We start from the raw sequence: 23,775 nt of genomic DNA on the forward strand, positions 1-23,775 counted from the left end.
AAATATAGAAATTATCACAAAATTTAGATTGTTTGTGGTCACAAAATCTGGGGCCTAGATAATCTCCATTCCAGAATACTGAAAGAATTGGCTCAGAAAACAGCAACTTCTCTAGCACAGCTCTTCATTGAATCCATCTGTGCAGGGGCAGTAGCTCTGAGGGGAACATAGTCTATTTTTAAAAAGAGAGAAAGGTTGCCCTAGGCAATTACAGACTTGTTAGCTTGGCTTCAATAGTATTTAAGGTCTTAGAACAGATATTGTTGGAAGGAATAGTCAAAGATATGGAACTAAATGGAAAATAGGACAAAAAACAATTTGGGATTATCAGAAGAAGATTATATCAGACTAATTTAATATCATTCTATGACTAGATAACAGATTTCTTAGAAAAGGGCAATGCAATAGATTTAATTTATCTAGCTTTAAGCAAAGTTTTTGATACCGTGCCTCAGAGAAAAAGCTTGGCTAAACTGGAGAGAATGCCTCATGTTGCAGTCATGACATGGATAAGGAGTTGGCTTTAAAGGAATACTAAAATTATGGTGAAAGGTGAGCTATATGACTGCAGAGTGTCTGCCGCTGGGCTTCTTCAAAGATTGGTCTTAGGAACTGTCTTGTTTAACATTTTTATCAGTGGCCTTGCTATGGGAATTAGATGTGTTCTCACAAAAACTGTAGATAACACTAAACTGGGGGATATTGCCAATACAGAGGATGACTAGGTTATTATACAGGAAGAGTTAGATAATCTCATGCGGCGGAGTATTATAAATGGAATGAAGTTTAACCATTTGAAATGCAAAGTCATGCACTTCACATCCAATAACAGGGACATCATCTGTAAGATTTGTTACATAAACTAGATGTAATTGAGGAAGAGAGGGATCAGGATGAACTGGTCACTCATAAGATGATTCTGAGCTACAAGTTTGAGACAGCTGTAAAAAATTCTAATGCAACCATAGGCTGCATCCTCATGTTTGTGGACGTTTGTTTCCCTGGGGACAAGAAGCAGCAGCATACCTTGTGCTGTTGCTACTTGTCCCTGGGAAACGCCTGTGCCACGCTACCTATGGCATGTGACAGGTTTTCCGGGGTGGAATAGGGGAGGCTGAAGCCAGCACTGGGCTGGCCCCAGCAGCTTTACCTGGGTTCCTGGGGGCCTCCTGGGGTTGCAGCTGTGGAGATCCTGCTGCTCGGAGCCTGGCTGCCACCTGGAATGTGGCTCCAGCAGGCCAGGCTCTGGTTTTGGGTGGTGTGCCCTGCCCCTGGTTGCACCACACCACTTTTTTTGGCACAGTTTTGGGGTTCCCCCACCCCCGTGCTGCTACCTTGCAGAGCGGAAAACAGCTAAATGTGTGGTACATGGCATCACAGATGTGTCTGCAGAACCACATACTGCATGACCATGCTCATCTGGATGCAGCCCTAGGATGTTTTAGGTGGGGCATATTCACTAGTACTGTTGCATAAGGCATTGGTAAGACCCCATTTAAAATACCCGGTTCAGTTGTGCTCACCATTGTTCAAATAAGATGAGCATAAGCATGACTAGATTCAAAGAAGAGCTACTACGATGGTTAAAAGTTTGGAAACTGGTTTTTTTGTGTGAAAGAAAATTAAAGAAGTTAGGCTTATCTATCTTAACAGAGGCTGAGAATGTTACCACCTGTTACATCTGCATTCATGAGGTAAATATTAGAAAAGGAAAATAATTTTTAAACCTGAATAAAGCACTAATACAAGATCAAATGGATACAAAATGGCTATGGATAAATTTAGATTGGAAATTACACAATTTCTAACTATCGGTGGGGTGAAATTTTGGAATGGCTGTCTAATAGGGCTGTGAGAAGCTTCAGTTGCTGATTTGATTTGGCAGAGATTTGGCCCAATTTGGCGGACGAATCTCTGAATCGAATTAGGAGACCCTTTAATCACTCTGAATCGAATCAGAACCCTCCAGATCAATCTGTAGAGATTCAGAAAGATTCGACGATTCGGACATAGACACGGCTTTAAATGTTTTGTCTACATACCTCAAGTTACCAGGCAGCTCATGAATGCTGAGATGGTGGGGCGGATGGAGCATCCCACAGTAGTGTGTGTGGGGGGGTCCTCAGCACGCTCAGCAGCAGACCTGGAAGTGGACGAGAATCACTTCTGGTCCACTTCCAGGTCCTCTGGGGAGTGTATGCCCCTCTCCCCTCCCCACAACCCTCAGCTTGGCGGCTGGTGCTTCCTGATTCTGGGGGGCACCCGGGGTCGCCATGGCTGATCACCGAGCATGTGGGCCCCCTGCCTGTACTCCTGTGGGAAGCTCCATCTGCCCCATTATTGCAGCATTCACGAGCTGTGCCTGGTACCTTGAGGTATGTAGAAAAAACATTTAAAGCTGTCTCTATGGCCAGATCAGTAATTGTCTGAATCAGCATTGAATCTTCAGATTCGGCCAAATCAAATTGGGACAGTGATCTGAATCAACCAATTGAATCACTGTCCCCAATTTGGGGTGAATCCGAATGCAAATCTAATACAGCCCATTTTGCACACCTCTATTGTCTAAGCAAAGTGGTGGGGGCAAAGAGAGTAAACTGGATACTTTTATTGGAAAAGTGGTGTGGCCGTACAGGGAGTTCTAGCTCAGCAATCAGTATATGTGTAATCTCCAGATTGAGATATAGAGGACAAGTGGTTGACTTTCCCTGAAACATTAGTATATTTTTGACTAATGTTTCTTCTACTGGTGCTTAGAAAACCCAGAGGTTCCTGATTGTGAGATGTAGAATGACTTGCTTTTCTGCCCAGGATTATACCAGCTGCCAAACTGGGAGTCAGGAAGGATTGGCATGGGCTGTGGAAGCTTTTTGGCTTCCATAGGACATGGTCCTTTTCTTAGGAACTTCCTAGCAAGTAATACTTTCTTTCTGTAATTGCAATGACATTGCAGTGACAATGTATTGTCAATGCACTTGTCTCCTCTGCATGGCATATTACAGGATTTTTTGGTATTTCAGGAATTGTACCTTGTAATTGTGTGTCAGGGTTTGAAGTTGTGATTGGGAACATTCTTTGGGAGCTGGATTTGATGGTTCAAAGGCCCCTTCCAAGCTGATGTTCCTATACTCCGTTTCACCTAATATTTGACTGAGCTGGGCATCTTCTTGTTCTGCTGTTATCCTTGAGCTCTTTATATGACTGTGCCTACAAAACGTTAGCACTGGAAATACTATCATGCAACACACTTGATATTTTACAGATATGCCTTATCATCAAAGAACAGTTGAGGAAAAATTAGCAATACGGTACTTGAGAAGAGAGAAGAATGATCATCCAACGCCATCACTATCCATGTACTTTCTAGTACTATACTTCATGCAGACCATATATCAGTCTCCACCTATAAAGTATAACTGTTGTGAAGTAGACTGTGTCATTGCCTATACAGTTCTAATAAATAAATAAATAAATAAAACTATTACACAACTATGCAGAGTGGGTGAAAATTGTATTTTTAGTAGCTCCCTTTACTATAAATAAAATTGCAAGCCCTCTGGATACAGTTTAATCCTGAACTAGCTGCCTTCAAACAAAAAGAGATGTGTAATATATTGAGTTACTACTAATCTGTTTTGGCAGAAGTCTTTTATTCTTTTTTTGTTTAAAAAATGTCAGATGAATTATAATAAAGATGAATATGGCTGGTCAAACTCCAGATTGATGAATATTTCTTAGGGCCATGTCACACATTACACTCAGGACATGTTAACTGCACTTAAAAAGTGAGTGTCCACACATTCAAGTAGTAATACACATGCTAAGTGGTAGAAGATATTGTAGCAAAGTTAGAACTTTTGATGGGAAGAGCATTCCACATCATACTGACTAAGACATGATGTTCAACTATTGTTAGACTGCTCCATGAAGATGGTATGAGTTCAAGAATCCAGTGCAGTGTTGGGGCTGGGATCAAAAATAAATTTATTGTTAGTCCCAGCCCTGGCTCGCTTCAAGGATCATGTGCTTTATTTGAAAATGTTCAGAAAATGTTTGGATACTAATTGAAGCATTTGGGATACTAAAAGCCAACTAACAGCAGTAAGAAAGCTATATAGATAATGTTAAGATTAAAAGAATAATACATACCCTTCAAGTGTCTATCAAGTATAGATAAGCTCCATTAGGCTAGGACTTTCCACAGTGCTGGGCTTTGCATTCCCTGAATACATTTGTTTTTAGTTTCAGTTTCTGATTTAGCGGGCAGTGACTTGGTAATGCAATGGCAGTGGGCTATTGATCATTATGAGCTAATGGGACTAAACTTTCAATAGTAGCACAGGTACAACTGTGTAAAGTAACTGAAGCACTGGTCCAATGCCTAACAACTGCCTAAAGGTTTAAGTGCCACCAGTGTGGAGAATATAGAGGAAAGAAACATGAAGCAAGTAATCGTGTTACTCAGCCACTAGCCACTGGATCAAAAATAGTCACTAATGACAAATGGACGCTGGGAACAAAACAGTGAGATCAACTTCATGTAGAACTGAATGCACATGCTTCCTATGGCCTGCAGCAACAGAAGGAAGCATAGAGAAGAGAACAGAGATTTACTTCCATAAGGTTAGTATAGATCAAAAGAATATTCTTTCTGTTGCCTATCTACCTCCTTTTTAAAATCCAGCTAAGAGAGACTCTATTGTTGGAATAAGGAGCGGATTTTGAGTCTGATAAGAAATGTCATGTAGGAAGCAGAAAAGCCAGGGCATAGGTTTCCTGAGTCAGAAGTGTTGCATGTATTTGAGGGTAATTGTGTAAAAGAGTATTTAGAGATGAGGCATTTTTTTCTGAGATGTGTAGAGGTAAGATAAAAAAAGGTTGGGTTCCAAGACATAGGTCTGTATGTCTGGGTGTGTGTGTATGTGTGCAAGAGAGAGAGAGAGAGAAGACAGGTAAGATTCTGATCTTGGAGAAAACAAATTGAATTAATTTCTTCTAACTTCCAGGCCAACAGCTCTTGCACTCTACCAAAATGCTGCCCTCATAGCATCATAGGAAAATAACACTGGAAGGGATCTCATGAGCAGAGATCCATTATCTGTTCACCATGGAATCTCAGAAAAACACAGATTTTCTTCTTTAGATAGCAAATCATGGGTTATCCCTTGCAGGCTGTCAGAGTTCTAGCCTGCAAGGGGAAGCTTGGGACTGGGGGAAGTGGGACACAGGGGTGCCACGTGCATGTGTGGGGCCTGGCGCCCAGGGCAGGAAAGCAGGGCCATGAAGCCTGGCTGGGGAAGTAGGAAGGAGCCATGGACCATTCATCTGGCTCCCCACCACTATGTGGACTCCTGGGGAAGGGAGCATGGGGACATTACCCCCCCCCTGCAGATTTTTGCATGGGGTGGGGGTGGATGCACACTACCCACTGCAAGCTCAGGGGTCCCCAGAGTGCTGCCCTCTCCCCGGGGCCTCTACAGCCCAGCAGGTGGGACCCAGTGTGGGAGGGCAGAGCAGAACAGGGAGGCTCAATGCTGCTGCAGCCATGGTTGGGAGCCCCACACCAGCCATGCCACCATGGTGAGGTGCCCCCTACCAACCCAGCAGCAGTGGAGGGTACAACTCCACTCTGCCAGTCCTGCTTCTGTGGGGTGGGCAAGGGGTGCCTTGGCATGATGGTGTGACTGGCTCAGGGCTCCTAGTGCTGGCAGCAGCACAAGCCGCTCTGCCCTCCTGCACCGGGTCCCACCTGCTGGGCTGTGGAGGCCCCAGGGAGGAGGGCAGAAGGATGTCAGAGCCCTGACCCGACAGTGGGCAGCCTGGATCCTCCCCCACATCTCACAGGCTCTGCTTGGCTCTGCTCCAGCCATGTTACCCGTGGAGGGGGGGCTGAGCCCCACACTGTGCTTTGGCTGCAGCAGCTGCTGCCTCCCACGTGGATCAGCTGGGGCTTAGGCACTGCTGGGGCAGGCAGGTGACTGCAAACCTTGGCCTTGGTCCTGTAGCCCTGGCAGCTGGGGCTGAGGGGAAAGGGAACTGTGGGTACCTCAGAAATTAGGGTACCAGTGGGCTAGGGGGTGGGGGATTGTGGACTGGGGGTGATGGGCCTGTGGGTCAGGAGTGAGGGGCACCAGCAGGGATGGGGGGAGCTGCAGCTTGGGAGTTAGGGGCACCAGCAGAGCTGGGGGGCTATGGCTTGGGAATGAGGGGCAAAGGCATGGGCAGGGGGAGGGCACCGGCATATCAGGGCTGCTCAACACCACAAAACTGCGGGGGGAGAGCCACAGCTAGACCTGCATCCTGGTCAGCAAAGGGGGCAGGGGGAGCTCTCATTTTCTATGATACAAAAACCAAAATGAAATTCCAAAATATATAGGTATTTAGAATGTATTTTATTATAGTTATTGAGACACTGATAGGCTTCCAAATTACTTTAAAATTATAAATAAAATATATCAATAAAATGTTCTGTTCAGCTGACACCTGTCTCTCTCTCTCTCTCTCTCTGTCTATATATATATATATATGCACACACACACACACACACACACACACACACACACACATATATAAAATACAAAATACACATTTTTCCGTGATTAATAAAATGAAATGCCACTATATATAGATATAGATATATATAGATATATAGATATCTATATATATCTGTGTGTGTGTGTGTGTAGTAGCATTTAATTTTAAGCATGGAAAAATGTATATTTTGGATTTTTTTTATCTGAGAATTTGCAATTTTTAAACAGAAAAAGCCAGGATCCCTGCTCATGACATTTCATAGACATTAGGGCTGGAAGGGACCTCGGAAGATCATCGAGTCCAGCCCCCTGCCCAAAGGGCAGGAAGTCAGCTGGGGTCATAGGATCCCAGCAAGATAAGCATCCAGTTTCATCTTGAAGGTGTTCAATGAAGGCGCTTGAACCACCTCCGGTGGCAGGCTGTTCCAGACCTTGGGGGCTCGGACAGTAAAGAAATTCTTCCTTATGCCAGCCTGAAACGACCTCTGATCATGCGCGTGGCTCTTCTCTGGACTCTCTCAAGCTTCTCCACATCCTTTTTGAATTGTGGAGCCCAAAACTGGACACAGTACTCCAGCTGCGGCCTCACTAAGACCGAGTACAGGGGGAGAATGACGTCCCGGGATTTGCTTGAGAAGCATCTATGGATGCAAGCCAGCGTTTTGGTCGCTTTACTAGCCGCCGCATCGCATTGCAGGCTCATGTTCATCTTGTGGTCAATGATGACCCCCAAGTCTCTTTCTTCCATAGTGCTAGCTAACATAGCACTGCCGAGCCTATAAGGATGCTGTGGGTTTTTTTTCCCAAGGTGGAGAACCTTGCATTTATCGGCGTTGAACACCATCAGATTCTCATCCGCCCACTTACTGAGCCTGTCCAGGTCAGCCTGGATCACCCGCCTGTCTTCTGGTGTGGATGCTTTGCCCCAAAGTTTGGTGTCATCGGTGAACTTGGCCAGTCCGCTTCTGACTCCAGTGTTCACATCATTAATGAAGATGTTGAACAGTATGGGTCCAAGGAGAGAGCCTTGGGGGACCCCACTGGTCACAGGACACCACGATGAGTGACTTCCATCAATTACTACCCTCTGGGTCCGACCGCGGAGCGAATTTTCCAGCCAGTGGATTGTGGAGGACCCAAGGCGACAATTGGCCAGTTTCTCCAAGAGGCGATCATTCTAGTCCAGACATCATCTAGTCCAGCTCCCTTCTCAAGGAAAGATCATCCCTGACTAAAAAATCCCAGTATGTATCTATCTGTCCTGTGCTATGATGCTCTTTGCCTCAGTGTCTCAGCTCTCCACTTTAAAAGTATGACCAATTGTGGGAGGGGTAAGCAAACTGCTTGCCAGAATGGCACCAGTAGTTGTTTGGCACACCAGGGATCTTGGATTAACTTCTGTGTTGCCTCTCTCCTTTCTCAGTGTCAGGCATAGTTTTTCCTCATTACTTTGTGATGGGGAAGTATTTTATAATTCCTGATAGTTCAAGGAAATATTTTCCCCACACACACTGCCTTGTCTTTCAGACATCTTTTTGCCTCAATCTCTCTGCTTTATCAGCTATAATTGCTCTTCACAGGGTTTAGTGTGTGCTTAGAACATGCCAGTCTCCACCCTTTGTTTCTTGTGAGTGACATAGCAGAAGTGCTTATGGTAGACTATTGTCCTGTTGAAAATGTTCTTATTCTACATGCAGGGAAGAGAAACAATATCTTAGGTGACAAGTCATAGCACAAATAATTAACAGTGAACAGAAAATAGTCCTAGGGCTTTCCTCCAATTTACCCTAAGGCCTGCTTTGGGGGCCTTTTACACTGTCGAAGTCAAGGATATTTAGCATGGATGAGAATTTGGCCCAAAGTTGACAGTTTAGGAACAAATAGCCTGAAAAAAACATTCACTCAAACAATTTTCAAACATTTACAAATACATATGAAGAAACAGAGTATTTTTTCAGGAACACATAAATGCTTCAGAGGGAGAGCATATGAACAATGTATATCCAGAGTGATTTATTTCCTTTCCTGCTCTCCTTGGTATCCACCAACATTGCATTAGAAATGTCAGAGGTTGAATATCCCTGACAGTTCTGTTTAATAGTTATTACCAGCACCAGTACCCCACTGCTCCAGCCTGGCCCCTGCCAGTGAAGACCAGCACCCTTCGCTCCTGCTGGCCATGGTGTTGGCCCTGCTGGCCCCAGCAGGTCTCCCTTGCCCAGGACCCAGGACAGCTGCACACCTGCCAGGTGGGGTCAGGGTGCTGGGTGTGGGAGGCCCTTGCTGACCCCCTTCTTCTGCACTCCCCACTTCAGCCTGCTTGCCCCACCACCCCCAGGCTTCCCAAGCCCCCCATTTCCCCTTGCTCCCCTGGGCCCACAGGGGGCTTCTCAGGGGAGGCACCCTGGGACTGGACCCCCCCCATGTTGATGCTGCACCTTAAGCATACTCCTGCTGTGTGGGCCCTGGGAAGTTCATGATGAGCTGTTTGTGCAGGCTAAGGGGTGCCTGAGACACTATGCCCAGCTGCTGCCCTCCTGGTGCCTTGGGCACACCTGAGCTCCTGGTTTGGGACTCTGAGCTATGACAGTATGGTGGGCAAGCCTGGACTTTTCTGGCAACTTCTGCCACCACCTGGAGGGCTACCTGTTCCAGCACTATACGTTCCTGCCCCCTGTGGTTGAGAAGGACATCACCGCTGGCTTTGACACCTTCCTTGGGGTGAAAGAGACCCATGCCCACCCAGCTGTGGGGACATGAGCTGCTGAATAAAGTTCTTAACTGTGTCCCACCTTCCTGAATGCTGTAGTGGGGGAACCCAGGGCCAGGGGAGTGGTGAGTGCAGGTGGGCCAGGGGCAGGGAGTGAGGACAAGGGCTGGAGCCAGGGGTATGGGCTGGGATTGGGGACAGGAGTAGGGACAGGGAATGGGAGGGCCCTCCTCCAGTGCAGGACTTACCATGTGTCTGGGGCTGGTGAGGCTGGTGGCCTGGCATGGGTCTCCCCATTGGCAACTGTGTCCAGGTGTGCCTGGTGTCCATGGCCTGTGGTGTGCAGTGGTGCCTAGCCAGAGCACCCCCGCCCCCCTCCCCCAGAGAGGGGCTAGTGCTGCTGGCAACTGGTGGTGTCATGGCCAACTGCACCTTGTGGCAGGGTCTGGGGCTGTACCAAGGGTAAGGCAACTGCTGGCCAGGGCTTCCTGAGCTGTCAGTGGATGCAGCAGCCAGGGAGGATGATGGGGCAAGGTGATGAAGGCCCGAGGGCTTCTCCTTCAGTGGCATATCATTGAAGGGGTAGGGCATGGCAAAGGTATTGTCAGCAGAAAGGTAGAGCCAGCGACTTGGAGCTGTGTAGCAGAGGCACTTCACCACAGCACCTACAAAAAGAAACTGCTGGGGTAAGCAGCAGGAGGGAGCAGGTACTGGCCCTGCTGCTAGAGACAGCCAGTCAGCAGTCCTGGGGGATCTCAGAACTGGGCAAGGTGTGCAGCAAGCTGAAGCTGAAGCCCTTTGCAACAGCTTCTGCTGTAAGCACAAACTCAGGACTCTGACCTAGTGTCCAAGTGTTACTCTGTGGGCATGTCTACATGAAATGCATTAATATGCCTTAACCTAAGTTAGTGCACAGAACTGGTGCATGTCTACACATGCACACCCTTACTGCACAGTATTTTAGGCTAGTCATGTCTAAATTTGATACCTACAAGTGCAGATATCAAATTTTGGCATGGTTCGTTAATGTGCAGTAATACAGGTGTAGACATATCTCAGCACTAACTTTAGGCTAAGGCACATTAATGAGTCTTATGTAGACACACCCACAGAGTAACACTTGGACACTGAGTTTCTGCTTAGAGCAGTAGGCAGAGGGGATGACAGGCTAAGGAAAATTACTAGGTTGCCCCACCTGTTACAGAGGTCATTTGATAAAGAAACTGTGTGTCTATCTAATAAAGAAACTAAGGAATCATCCTTATAAAAGTAACAGGCACATGTATCAATCCTGAATTATCAGGCACTGTGGGATATGCTGCAATCCCTCTATTACTGGTATTTTAGCTGATTAGTTGGAAAAGCCAGCCATACCTAATTGTACTCTTATAGGAAGCGCTGAGACACTGAATCTGCCGAAGTGCAGACTCTATAGCTCCTTTTACAGCCAGTGGCCAATGAGCATTGCCATTTAGAACTCACTCTCTCTGTGGTGACTGTGTAGGTATTAATATCTTGAGTATCTGCTCCACCCATCTTCTTTCTGGCCATGAGCCCAGTCTCCAAGTGTTGTGAATAACCTATAAAATATCAAGTTCATTTATACAGCACGTCTTATTAGCTTCAACATGACCATAAGGGAACATGACTTTGTGTAGTCATGATAGGGCTATGGTTAACTATGAGTGCTTTGGAAGTGGAGGGGCTATACATCACCAAATGCCACCACAAGGTAAGAGGTGACTAGTTTAGATAGGTCTCCATTACCTTATGCTTTAGTTAACAGAACTGCCTGGCCACCTGATGAGGAAACCTGGAAAATCTTGTAGCAAATTATTTCTCTCTGTGGTTGCATCCAGTGGGGAGTAAGAAGCGACTGAAATGAAAAAGATTTGGTAGCAGGTATTGGAGCTGAAAACACGTGGTGTCCCTTTTTTGTGCCTCTACAACAAGCAGAAAGGGAAATGCCATTTCTAATATTCCTTAACACAGAGAAAAAGAAGCCAGAATTTTTTTAAACCTGTGAAATATGAATGCTCAAAACACTATCAGATCATCAATCCTACTCCAGCTCAGTGCTCATATTAACAGTTAGCTCTAGGGGTAAAAAGAAGAGAAAAATATTACTGAATAAAGCAGAGTTACAGCTGTGGAGGTAGAATTACATTTTGCAAGTAGAATCCTTTAATTAATAACTCAGATCAGGTCTTCCTCCTAAGTTAAATCAATGAATTCTATTAAAGTATTTTTACGTTTCATGCGTTTTTATTCAAAAGAGGGTATGATTTGAACTTGTCATCATAATGCATCTGTCTCTAACAATTAAGGGCCAGAAAATGAACCCCTTCCACACCTTGCTAAGCAGTTACTTATGTGAACAGAACCATTAATTTTGGTGAGTAAAGTGTTCAGAGACTGGCTTCAAATCATCAGGGTGTGGCTCACAATTTCTCACTGCGTTCAGAACTGAGACCAATTCTACAGCTTAAGAAGTGTATCACAAGTGTGACTCAATTGATGAGTAATTACCATGATGTTATAATGGGCAAATATAGCTTAAAGACACAAAAGACTTAGTGAGTCTCATGACAACAGTAATTATAATACTGCCTTATTTATGCATAGATGTCATAATGTGGAGCTCAAGAATACAGAGTAATCACATTTTGGGATGCTCCTGGTGTTTTGTCTTTCAGTTCAGACATGGTAGTTCTAGACATGGTTGTGAAAAAAATGTGGTAATAAAGAGGTCTAGTAGGGCTTTTACTTACTTGGTAGTTGAATCCACTGTAGTGACCATATTGTTCCTTCTAATATTTCTTTTTCCTGAGATACTAGCCTTTTCTAAAGGGTATTTTTGGGGAAAAAAAATCTTTCCAAATTACCTTAAGTACGCTAAAGCATTTTAACATTCATGCCATCTCTCTTAGTTTATATTGTAAAATCTCTCTCTTGTTTCAGTAATGAATAATCCAGTCCAAATAGATACTTATCAAGTTAGAGAGGTTTTCAATAAATAAAACTGCTTCCCAACGCATGCTCATTTAAAGATGCAATAGGATCTAATCCCCAATCCCAATAATCACACTTCCTTCCCTGCCAAACATGCATGGCAGGAGACATGAGCTTGAGATCGGGGATAAGATCCCTGTCTCACCCATTCTATTTGCCAGTGCAGGGGGGAGCCTGGGATCATTATCTTAGACTCCCCCATTCCCCTGCACTGGTAAATTGAAATCTAGGTGCCCACATGTCTCGGTGCAGGACTGACAAGCAGTTGATGATATTTTTGAATTTAGCAGTCCTCATGGATGGGAATAAATTGTGTTCCTCATGATACCGGTATGTGATTCAGCAGAGATTCTATGATGTTATTAAAGGGCAAAGAAGAAGTAACTTTTGTTGTGTCAGTTAACCCATTTGACTATTGAAGATCACAGGTAACTGTACACATAACAGTTAAACCAGAAAATAGGAGTGAGACCTTCATATGAATAATTTTAAAGTCACCTTAGCTGTTCCAACTGCAGTAGCTCAGTGAAATGGCAACCGTTTTAGACACGTTCACATGCATGCCCCTGACTCTACTTTTTATTTGTGATAGCTTCGCTTTACACCATACCACTATCTCCGTGTCACTCACCTGCTTGAATCTCTGCTTTTCAATCTGGTGCTTTGTGGATGGGCCATACAAGAGAGGCCTGAGTGGATATTCCTGAAGACCCACATGACTGCCTGCAAATTTAGTGGGCTGGGCTTGATATCTCCTTCCACTCCTATGTTCTCTTGTTTTCCACAACTTTTTTCCAATAATCTTTTTATTACATTTAGCAAAGTGGCAAGGGAACAGCATCAAAACTATGGCTTAAGAAACAAGAGAGACCTACAGATGAGACAAGGACAAATTATTTTAATTGGCAAGGGATTTTTGGAGTTTGTAGTTCTGTTTTGAAATCTCCCTCTTTTTTCTCTTTAGATCTTGATATGTAACCATGCTAATTTCCAAAGGACTTGAAAATGCACATCCATACCCTCCATGTACACACACACAGCAGCTCCCCCCACACTCCCATGGTGATTTTCAGTTGGGTGGGTTTTTTTTTTTTTAATTCTTTGTAGTTACTTTCCTTTTTGAGTGTAAATTAACACTTTTTTAATGTTGTGCTTTGTTTTCTAAAGCTTCCCCATACCTTTCTCAGAGTTTTGTCTGCTCCTTTTATCATTTGAGCAGTGGGACATAAAATAAAGGAAAGGGAGATCAAGAAAACAATAGACAGGGTGGAAAATAAGACCTCTTCTGGGAAAAAAGGTTAATAAGGGAAGTGGGCATGTTCAACCTACAGAAAAGAAGATTTAAAGGAAGCATGATAACTGTCTAAAAATATGTAAAGGGACAGGAGAAATTATTCTCATTAGTCAACCAGGACAGAACAAGGAGTAATTTGCTTTAGCTGCTGTAAGGAAAATGTAGGTTAAATATTATGAAAAACTTTATAACTAGTAGAACTGTTAGGCAATGAAACAAGCTGCCAAAAGATGTTATGGACTCAGTATCCCTGGAGATATTCAAGGTGAACTAGCTAGTCATCTATTAGGGATGGCTGGAGACAAAACAAATTAAAAGAAGAAACATGACCCAAAGGTGATGGAATACGTGACCCAGTTGAGGTCCCTTCAGACTTAAATGTATCTGTAATTCTAGGCATGAAAGACAAGGGCTCAGGGACCGTAGAACCTGGTAAAGCATGAGAAAGAGTACCTATAAATGACCCAGAAAAGAGAAAAACAGAGAAAAACTATTGTAAAACATATGAATAAGTAAACAAAAAAATTTGGCTTTGCCTGTAAACAGGTTTGTAAACGGGTAACTCTACACATCCAAACTGTGCCTTTGAACTCTTTATAATTGCCAAGCTACCTGGATGTACATTTTTGTTAGATTGAGCCCCTAATACATAACATAACAAAGCAAGAAAGGCAATAACAAGGCTTTATTGCATACTGTAAAGAAATGAAAAATATAGAGAACTTCTCCACTCAGCCCCTTATTCTCTACTTTATCAGTCTAAATATATGTGAAATAATGAATTGGCCCTTTTACATTAACATGTGAAGAAAAGGCACCCAGCTTAGATTGTCAAAAGCTATTTTCCATGGCCTTGTACTTTTCTAGTCATTTATACACTACAGGGTGCAATGTAGGAGTCAACTGGTGGGCCAGATCAATATGTCTCATGCTGTATAGGTATAAATGGTGACATGAGCAATCCACTTGACAGCCAGGTCTATTATCTTTAGGGGGTGGTCTGTTTTTAATTACGTATAATGATTCAAGGGCTGTAAGACCAGGGTCACTTTAAAAAAAAGAAACGATATAGAACATATTACAAAATGCTCACATAAATTCCATGTGGGTAAACCTGAAAAATACTGAACATGAAAATCAGGAAACAAAAAAGTAAGCTGAAGAGGCAATTTAAATTCCCATTAGCCACTTATTTTGGGGAGAATTTCTTCAAGACACTAGGTCTGTGGGTACAGAATATAAAAGGAAGATCAGATAAGAGACATAAACATATTAATAGAGGCTTGAAAACTTGTGGATCTTTTTTCAAAAGTCAAGAGAACCTGATTTTGCTTCCTGTTGTATTTTAAAAAGAAAATCATACCAGTTTGAGCTGAAGGATGTATAATATTAGATATTTCTAGTAACATTGAAAGAGATGATTAACACCCATTTTCTAGCTGTATGGCTGGATTTCCTGCTGTGCTGATCAAACCCACTCACATGTTTGACCAGCATTTTCCAAAGTGTCCATGAATACTAGTGACATAACTTTTGTAAAACTATCCTGGGATACTTAGAATTCGATTTTTTATAGATTCTGAACACAGAAAAAATATCTACTGAAAATCAAACTTAGGTGTTCCAAGGTGTAATCTATATATTGAAGCAAACAAAATTTGTCAGCAATTCTGAAAATTTTGGCAATTATTTCACCTTGATCTTCAATCAGTTTTTTAACTTTTTTCCATCACTTCTCAATACCCAGCTTTTCATCTACATTCCCTAGAATGTGATTTTATTGGTTGCCATCAAGGAAAATAGTCAATTAATTTCTGAACTTTAAATCTGAAATAATAATAATTAATGCAAACAACATATTCCATTCAGGCAGAGAAGCCTCTGAAATACGTGATGTGCATTATGTCTTTTAAATAGTCTTCTAAAAGGGGGGACCCCCCAAGCAACACAACAAAACAAAAAAACCCTCCCCAAACAGTCAAAATGGACCTTGTCAGAAAGCCAGGTTGATACTATTTTCAGCCAAACAGACATAAACATCAAATATACATTTATATTTTATATATATTCTTTTTATATGGTAAACTATTTCTTAATTCTTTTGCTTTGGTGCTTCTTGGCATATCCATTATCAGCAGAAGAAAATCCAATTATTTGTGCCAAGAGGTTAACTAAATCCATTGTAAATCCTTTCTTTTTCTATTTAGGTAATCTTCTGACCTAGGTTCCCAAAACATAATTTCATTTATTTTTATTTAATTGTAAAGCTAGTTTAATAAATTTGTTGGGTTCTGTTCTTTGTAATCCTGTCTATCTGCATGTTATACATCATGGAATTTTCTAACTATGAAGGCAATTGAAGACCCAAAATACATTTTGTAATGAATCAGGGACCCCTAGACATTAATTTACATAGCCAAATCCCTTTTTCTCAAACTTAAATCCTTAAAACACAATTTATTTAATCCCTGTTAATTCAAATACACTGAGCGTGTGTAACAATACATTACAATCATTAGGAGAAAGCCCCCAAATAGTATACTGTATTAGTATAAAGTAGTCAAATCCTCTGAGTCTTCCTTGCCCAACCTTATTTTTGAAAAAGGAAACTTTGTGTTAAAAGTTGTTGCCAAAATTACATGGCTGGTTTGGTGTCAAAATCCTATAATATAGGGTGATGCCAGGAAGGAGTAGTCAATAGCCAACACAGGGGATGGTCAACTCCCAAGTACATTGCCACAAATATATTGCTTTTCATAGATTCATAGATTGTAGGGCTGGAAGGGACCTCACAAGATCATTGGGCCCAGCCTCCCTGCACTAGGCAGGAAAGACGATTGGGATCATGTGACCCCAGCAAGGTGACTGTCCAGTTTCCTCTTGAAGATTTTTAGGGTAGGTGATTGCACCACCTCTGGAGGGAGCTTATTCCCTCCAGAGGTGGTACAATTACCTACCCTAGAAATCTTTCATCCCTGATGGGACATATACATCAGTCCAAGGGTTAGCTTGTGTAGACAGACCAAGCTACCTTTAAAGTAGCTAGCTCAGGTATTAATAGCAACATAACTATGGCAGCACAGTTCTACACATGAGTTGTAGAACCTATCTTAGGTTCCAGATGAATAATCAGGCAGTAACTTGGGGTGAGCTTTGTACTGCCAGAGCTGCATTTTTAACAGTACTTGAGCTACATAATTTGAGTTTGGGTTTGTCTACATGAGCTGCAGTGCAGATGTGCCCTAGGTCACTACTTCACATCTAGACCACAAGACTCTTGATTGTTTTACTGGCCTAAATGAAATCACTGTGAATAGTTCAACTGGTTCTCCAGATAATGACAATGTATTTCATCAACTTGTAAAGCACCTTGTACATTTATGCATTTCATAAAACAAAAACATCCTTAGAATGGAAGATACTATTTTAGCTGTTTTTTTCATCGGCTGAGTTGATAAATGCTGATTATGGCTCATAACTGTATCATTTGTCTCATGATACATTGTAGAATTATTCTTTTTTTAAATTAAGCTCCAGTCCTGAAATCATCTAATCTGATAAAATGATAAAATAAACTTAGTTTTCATTGCTAAATAAGATATTTTGATGTAATGCTTATATAATTGCAGAAAAAAACTTGAAAAATATGGACCTAAAAAGAAAAAAAAGGGAGGGGGGACAAATAGAAAGAACCCCCAAGATCTTACAGTATCTTTGGATTTACTGATTATAGGGGTGGGGTTTTTTTACATGAGGGTTTGGTTCATCATTGTGATACTACTATTTTATGAAAGAACAAATTAAGTTTCAACAATAGAATTGCACTGGCATAAAACTAGACTGGTTAACTAGTGAATGGGATGCTGAATCTTTAAGCTAGTATGCTGCAAAAGACCTGTGATGATGCATATTCAAGATGATGTATGTCAGGATGCACTACACATTAGGGTTGTGCGAAACTTCGGTGGCTGATTTTATTCAGAAGAGATTCGTCCTGATTCAGCAGCTGAATCTCTGATCCAAATCAAATCATGAGACCCTTTAATCTGTCCGAATCAAATCAGAAAACTCTGAATTGATTCAGAGAGATTTGGAGAGATTTGATGATTTGGCCATAGACACAGCATTATATGTTTTTTCTACATACCTCGAAGTACGAGGTATGGCTCGTGAACACTGAAATGGTGGGGTGGATGGAGTGTCCCATGGGAGTACAGGGGAGGAGGTCCCCACACGCTCGACAGTGGACTTGGAAGTATACCAAAAGTACTTCCAGTCTACTTCTCAGCAACTGGTTCCTCCTGGGTCTGGGGGGCAGCTGGGATCCCATTGTGGCCAATTGCTGACCCAGGGATCATGGGGGCGGTCCCCCATGTGCTTGGCGGTGGACCTGGAAGTGGACTGGAAGTACTTCCAGATGCACTGCTGAGTGCGTGGGGAACCCCCCACCCCTGCACTCCCGTGGGACACTCCATTTGCCCCACCATCTCAGCATTTACAAGCCACATTTGGTACCTTGAGGTACGTAGGAAAAACATATAAAGCTATGTCTATGGCTGAATCGCTGATTCTCTGAATCAGAATCGAATCTTCAGATTCAGATTTGGCTGAATTGAAACAGGACAGTGATCCAAATCAGTGAATTGAATCACTGTCCCCTCAATTGGGCTGAATCTAAATCAAATACTGCCTGCTTCGCATACCCGTACTATGCATCATATCAAAAAGAAAGTAGTGAAAAATAATTATGGATAGAAGATATGCATATGGAAAGCCTGGGGCTGTCTACCAATCAGTTTAATGGATACATTTTAGCTGAATTTTCTTGGCAGGAGTGATGTACAAATAAATGGCCAAGCAGGTATGATTATCTTAATTAAGCAATTAACCTATATTTTACAAACACTTGAAACATATTGTTATTCTAAGAATCATATTACTAAATTGAAAGAGAAAGGAAGTGTATGAGTGCCTGTTTTGCAATATTTTTATTATTTTGAGTATATGTAAACTATCTACTAAAATATTGTACCCTTTAATACTAGTGCCCCTGCCTCAATTTTTCCTTCACAAAATCACCAAAAATCCCATCAGCACTCCTTCAGGTATATAATGCAATTTATCATAGGCTAATTTATTAACATGAATTCTTCAAAAGAACCTCATTAAGTATAACCCTGCTCTAGAACATTATAGATGGGCTCTTCTTAAGTATTCATTGTCAGTCAGAGTGGCTGATTCCCACATTCTTCCTCAGTGATCCTACCCAATATCTCAAACAAAGTACAAAATATGGGCAGTGTCCACCTGGCCTAAGGTTTAAGGCAAGATCCTATTCAGCCTTGCTAAAGGAAAACAAAACTGCTCATAATGCATAGATCCTACAAAAGGTCTTTGGTGATTCAAATCAATGCTGGGAGGTTCCCAAACAATGTCTGTGTTCCCAGGGAGGGATAATCTACTATGTGTCTTTGGAGTACATCCAACAGGACTTAAACACTCACCCCTGGAACAGCTAGAATGCTGTAATCTGCTTCTCCCTCTGCCATATAACTTCACCTACACACTGTGATATCTGTTACACACCCAAAAGGGAATGCCATACCTTTAGTATGAGCCGCAGCACATTGTCAAGTCTGATACCTATTGCTCTAACTGGACCATCTTGGGAGTCTGCTGACTAGCTTGTATGCGAAAGTCCTTCCTTATGACTGAGACTCTCTGGGTGTGTCTGCACATACATTTGATACAAGATCAGTTTACTTCCAAGGAAACTACTCACAAGTAAAATCTCTCAGGTAGGCATGTACACATGCAGGACTGTGGGAGCAGATTTGCTGCTCCTAGCAGCAAACTGCTCCCACTTCCTGTGGCCCTGCAGTGGGCCCATACCCCACAGGCATAGCTTGAGGCTCCCCCTGGGTACTATCCCAGGGGCTGGCAGAGAGCACCATGCCAGAATACAGCTGTCTCCTAGACAGGGCTGGGACATTGCTCCCAGCCTCTGGGGGGCTGCCTGCTGCCTGGGCGGGGACAATGTCCCCCTGTTCTGGTAGCAGGGAGCTCCCAGCCCCAGCTTCCTGATCATGGCAGGGGACTAGGAAAGAGCTGCTGAGGAATGGGCAGCCTCCAGACCCCTGCCCCAATCTACCAGTGGGGAAACTATCAGCAAGCCCCAGGCTGGGCAGGGTTTCCCCACGCAGCTGGAAGCTCACTACTAGATGCCCCACTAGTTGGGGTAGGGGGCTGGGACCTGCCCATCCCTGCAGCTCTTTCCAAGTCCCACACCTCAATCAGGTGATTGAGGCATGGGGATGGGTCCTCCCTTGATTGGGACAGTCCCCAGCTCCAGCTCCAGAATCTCAGGGCCGCGGCTACAACACCTGTTCTGAGGAGCTTTTTCCCTGCCCAGCTCTGTGATCACTGAGCTTGGCAGGGATCAGGCTCCCCAGGCCCTACCAGCCCTACCAGCACAAAGCTCCCAGCACCAGCTCCATGACCGTGGGACCGGTGCTGGGATATCTTTATGTTCCAGTCCATACTCCATGGTTGCGGGCCTCAAGCTGGGAGATCCTTATTTTCCAGTCCAAGCACCATGGTCACAGGGCCAGGATTGGGAGATCAGGGTCTCTCACCCCAAGCTCTGCAGTCATGGGGTTTGGGGTAGGAAATAATATTCTCCCAGAACTGGCCCCACTATCACGGAGCTGGCACTGGGAGGAAAGGATCTCCCAGCCCCTGCTCCGCAATCATGATCATGGAGTGGGGGGCTTGGAGCTCCCTGCTGCCATGGCAGGGGGACATAGTCCCCATCCTGGCTCCAGTGGCAGATCCCACCTCTGCAGCAGGCAGCTCTCAGGGGGCAAGGAGCAATTTCCTGCCCCCCAGAGCTGGCTGACTGGGAGCAGATTTCATCTTGGTCAGGGGTTTATATGAGTGCTACTGCACAGTAACTACTTGTGAGGTTTATTGCACAGTAAGCATGTGCACATGTAGACGCTCATGCTTACAGCACAGTAAACTATGCTATTTCACGGTAAAGTGTCTCATGTAGACACACCCTCTTACATGTATCTGATCAGGACAAGATAATCTGGAGCCCACCCACAATGCAACTTTGTCCTCTCGGTCCTCTCAGTGTCAATAGCACTCTAAGAATCCTGGCATCAGTCTCATTTTGAAGGGCAAGTTGGTTCAACATGTTTTTGCCAATAAATGTTCCTGGTTTCCCGTCTCTAAAAATAACTACATAATAAATGAAAAGATATAATTTTTTAGGTAACAGTGGCTGTTAGTGGTATGGAGGCAGGACAAACAAACTGTTTCCTGTTACTGAAAAGTGATGGTCTTTTACATCCGGCATAATATGTGCTAATTAGAATGTGATACCTGCCAGGTAACATTTCAAAATGAATGACATCCTCCCACACTTACATGTAAAGACAAGTAAATTATTCTTTTAAGAAAACAGTGTTTTCCTCGTTTCATGTGGCAGCCACTCAGTTTCTTTATTCTGTGCAAAATAAGAACTTCAGGATTTCATTTTTTATCTTTTATCATTAGAAACCTACAGCTTAAAAATGATTTTTCCCCCTAGAAAATGCAAATAAATTCCTTTGTAGTGAAAGCCATATTATTCATGCAGCATTGTAATTTTCAAAACTTTAGTTAGAAGCAGCAAAGCAAGCTGTCAGACATTTCAGTAATTGAATTTCCTTGAGAACTGCCTTGGTTTGTCAGCTCTGACTTTGCTGTCATAAGAAAAGAAAATAGCCAGGGAATTCATCTAAGATAACACAGGGGGTATTTTGATAATGCCAAGGCACAAACATTAAGTGTTTTCTCAGGAGATGTTCTGTGGTCGGGTCCCCACCCCAATCTTAGCAAGTTCATTTTAGCCTTGAGTCATTTTTATCTGGTGCTGAGTTCTGAGAATTAACTAATGACCTATCAAACTGAAGTACAAAGGATTCTTTCTTCCTGTATTAAGATGCACAATATCATTGCTTAAAAAGCCCAGTATACCCTTTGTCAATTACTTCATGAGTGCAATTCATCTTTTACTGCTTCCGCACTTGGATTGCTTGTAAAATGTTTAGTGGTTAATTAGCCTGGAAGGAAGTCCAACTTATGAAAAACCAAGCAGAGAAAAAATAGCTGTAAAATTAATGGCTTAGTCTCTGGTCCTTATTTCATAGGAGAATGTTAATCAGACCCCTTTGGAACTGTACTTTTGACTAGCACTCAGCCTTCTCAATAATCAGCTTCAGAAATATTCTATTCTGGGTTTTCCCCTTTGGCCTTTGCTTTTCTCCAAAGGGCTTGAATGTATTAAGAAAAGATTGACAGCTCTCCTAACAATTGCAGATGGTCCAACAGCTAAAGGGAAATGTGGGGCTAGTCACTTTTCCTGTGCTGGAACCATTCTGGAGTAATATTTAAAGTATAAAACTAATCCAAAAAATGAAACTAATAAAAATATACTACTGCAGATAAAAGGAAATAGGCAATATTTGAGCTGTGAGACCTTCATTAGACAGCAGTAAAGCAGAAAAGGAGAGAATTGTTTCCAGAGTAAATTATTGTATTTACAGCTAGCTCTTTATACCTGCAGAGAACATACCAAAATAATCAGCTCCTAGGGATAACTTAGCCTGCTAAACATACCTTATATTATAGGTTGATCATAAGGATATATATATGTGTGTATATACACATGTATGTGTATATGTGTGTGTGTAAATATATATATGTGGTCTTTCTACCAGTGAAACTTATAAACTTGTAATATGTAAAATTAGCAAATATTTTTTTTATTTGGCCTGAGATTTGTTGAGAGAAAACAAATAGATTTCATAGATTTCATAGACATTAGGGCTGGAAGGGACCTTGGAAAATCATCGAGACCAGCCCCCTGCCCAAAGGGCAGGAAGTCAGCAGGGGTCATAGGATCCCAACAAGATAGACATACAAATGTCTCTTGAAGGCTTTTAAGGTAGGTGCTTGAACTACCTCTGGCAACAGTCTATTCCAAACCTTGGGGGCTCGGACAGTAAAGAAGTTCTTCCTTATGTCCAGCCTGAAACGGTCATGGAGGAGTTTGTGATCATTCGACCTTGTCATCCCTTGGGGTGCTCTGGTGAACAGACATTCCCCCAGATCCTGATGAGCACCCCTGATAAACTTATAGGTGGCCACCAGATCGCCTATGAGCCTGTGCTTTTCCAGGCTGAAGAGTCCCATGGCTCTCAGCTTCCCATCATAAGGTCTGTTTTCCTGACCTCTTATCATGCGTGTGGCTGTCCTCTGGACTCTGTCAAGCTTCTTCCTTTTTGAATTGTGGAGCTCAAAACTGGACACAGTATTCCAGCTGCAGCCTCACCAGGGCCAAGTACAATGGGAGAACGATATCCTGGGATTTGCTCAAGAAGCATCTATGGATGCAAGCCAGCGTTCTGCTTGCTTTATTAGCTGCAGCATTACATTGAAGGCTCATGTTTATTTTGTGGTCAATCATGATTCCCAAGTCTCTTTCATCCGAAATGCTAGCCAGTGTAGCACTGCCGAGCCTATAAGCATGCTGCGAGTTTTTCCTCCCAAGGTGGAGAACCTTGCATTTTTTGGTGTTAAATACCATCAGGTTCTTGTCTGCCCATTTCTTGAGCCTGTCGAGGTCAACCTGGATTGCCCTCCTGTCCTCAGGTGTGGATGCTTTGCCCCAAAGTTTGCTGTCATTGCCAAACTTGGCCAGTCCGCTTCTGATGCCAATGTTCACATCATTAATGAAGATGTTGAACAATATAGACCAAGGACAGAGCCTTGAGGGACCCCACTGGTCACAGGGCACCACAATGATTGACTTCCATCAACCCCACTCTCTGGGTCTGACCACGCAGCCAGTTCCCCAGCCAGAGAATCATGGAGAAGCCAAGGTTACAGATGGCCAGTTTTGCCAAGAGGTGATCATGGGATACCAGATTGAAGGGTTTTTTAAAGTCAAGATATATGATATCAATCTCTTCCCCCTTGTCCGGGTGATAGGTCACCTGGTCATAAAAGGAAATAAGATTGGTCAAGCAAGACCTACCTGCAACAAACCCATGCTGGCTATCCCTCAGGATTTTTCCATCAGCCAGTCTGTTGAGAATAGTCTCTTTGATAATCTTTTGTAGCATCTTCCCTGGGACTGAGGTCAGGCTGATGGGCCTGTAGTTTGCTGGACCCAC

The sequence above is a fragment of the Alligator sinensis genome, unplaced genomic scaffold (genome assembly GCF_000455745.1).
Source record: "Alligator sinensis unplaced genomic scaffold, ASM45574v1 scaffold614_1, whole genome shotgun sequence".
NCBI classification, from domain to species: Eukaryota; Metazoa; Chordata; order Crocodylia; family Alligatoridae; genus Alligator; species Alligator sinensis.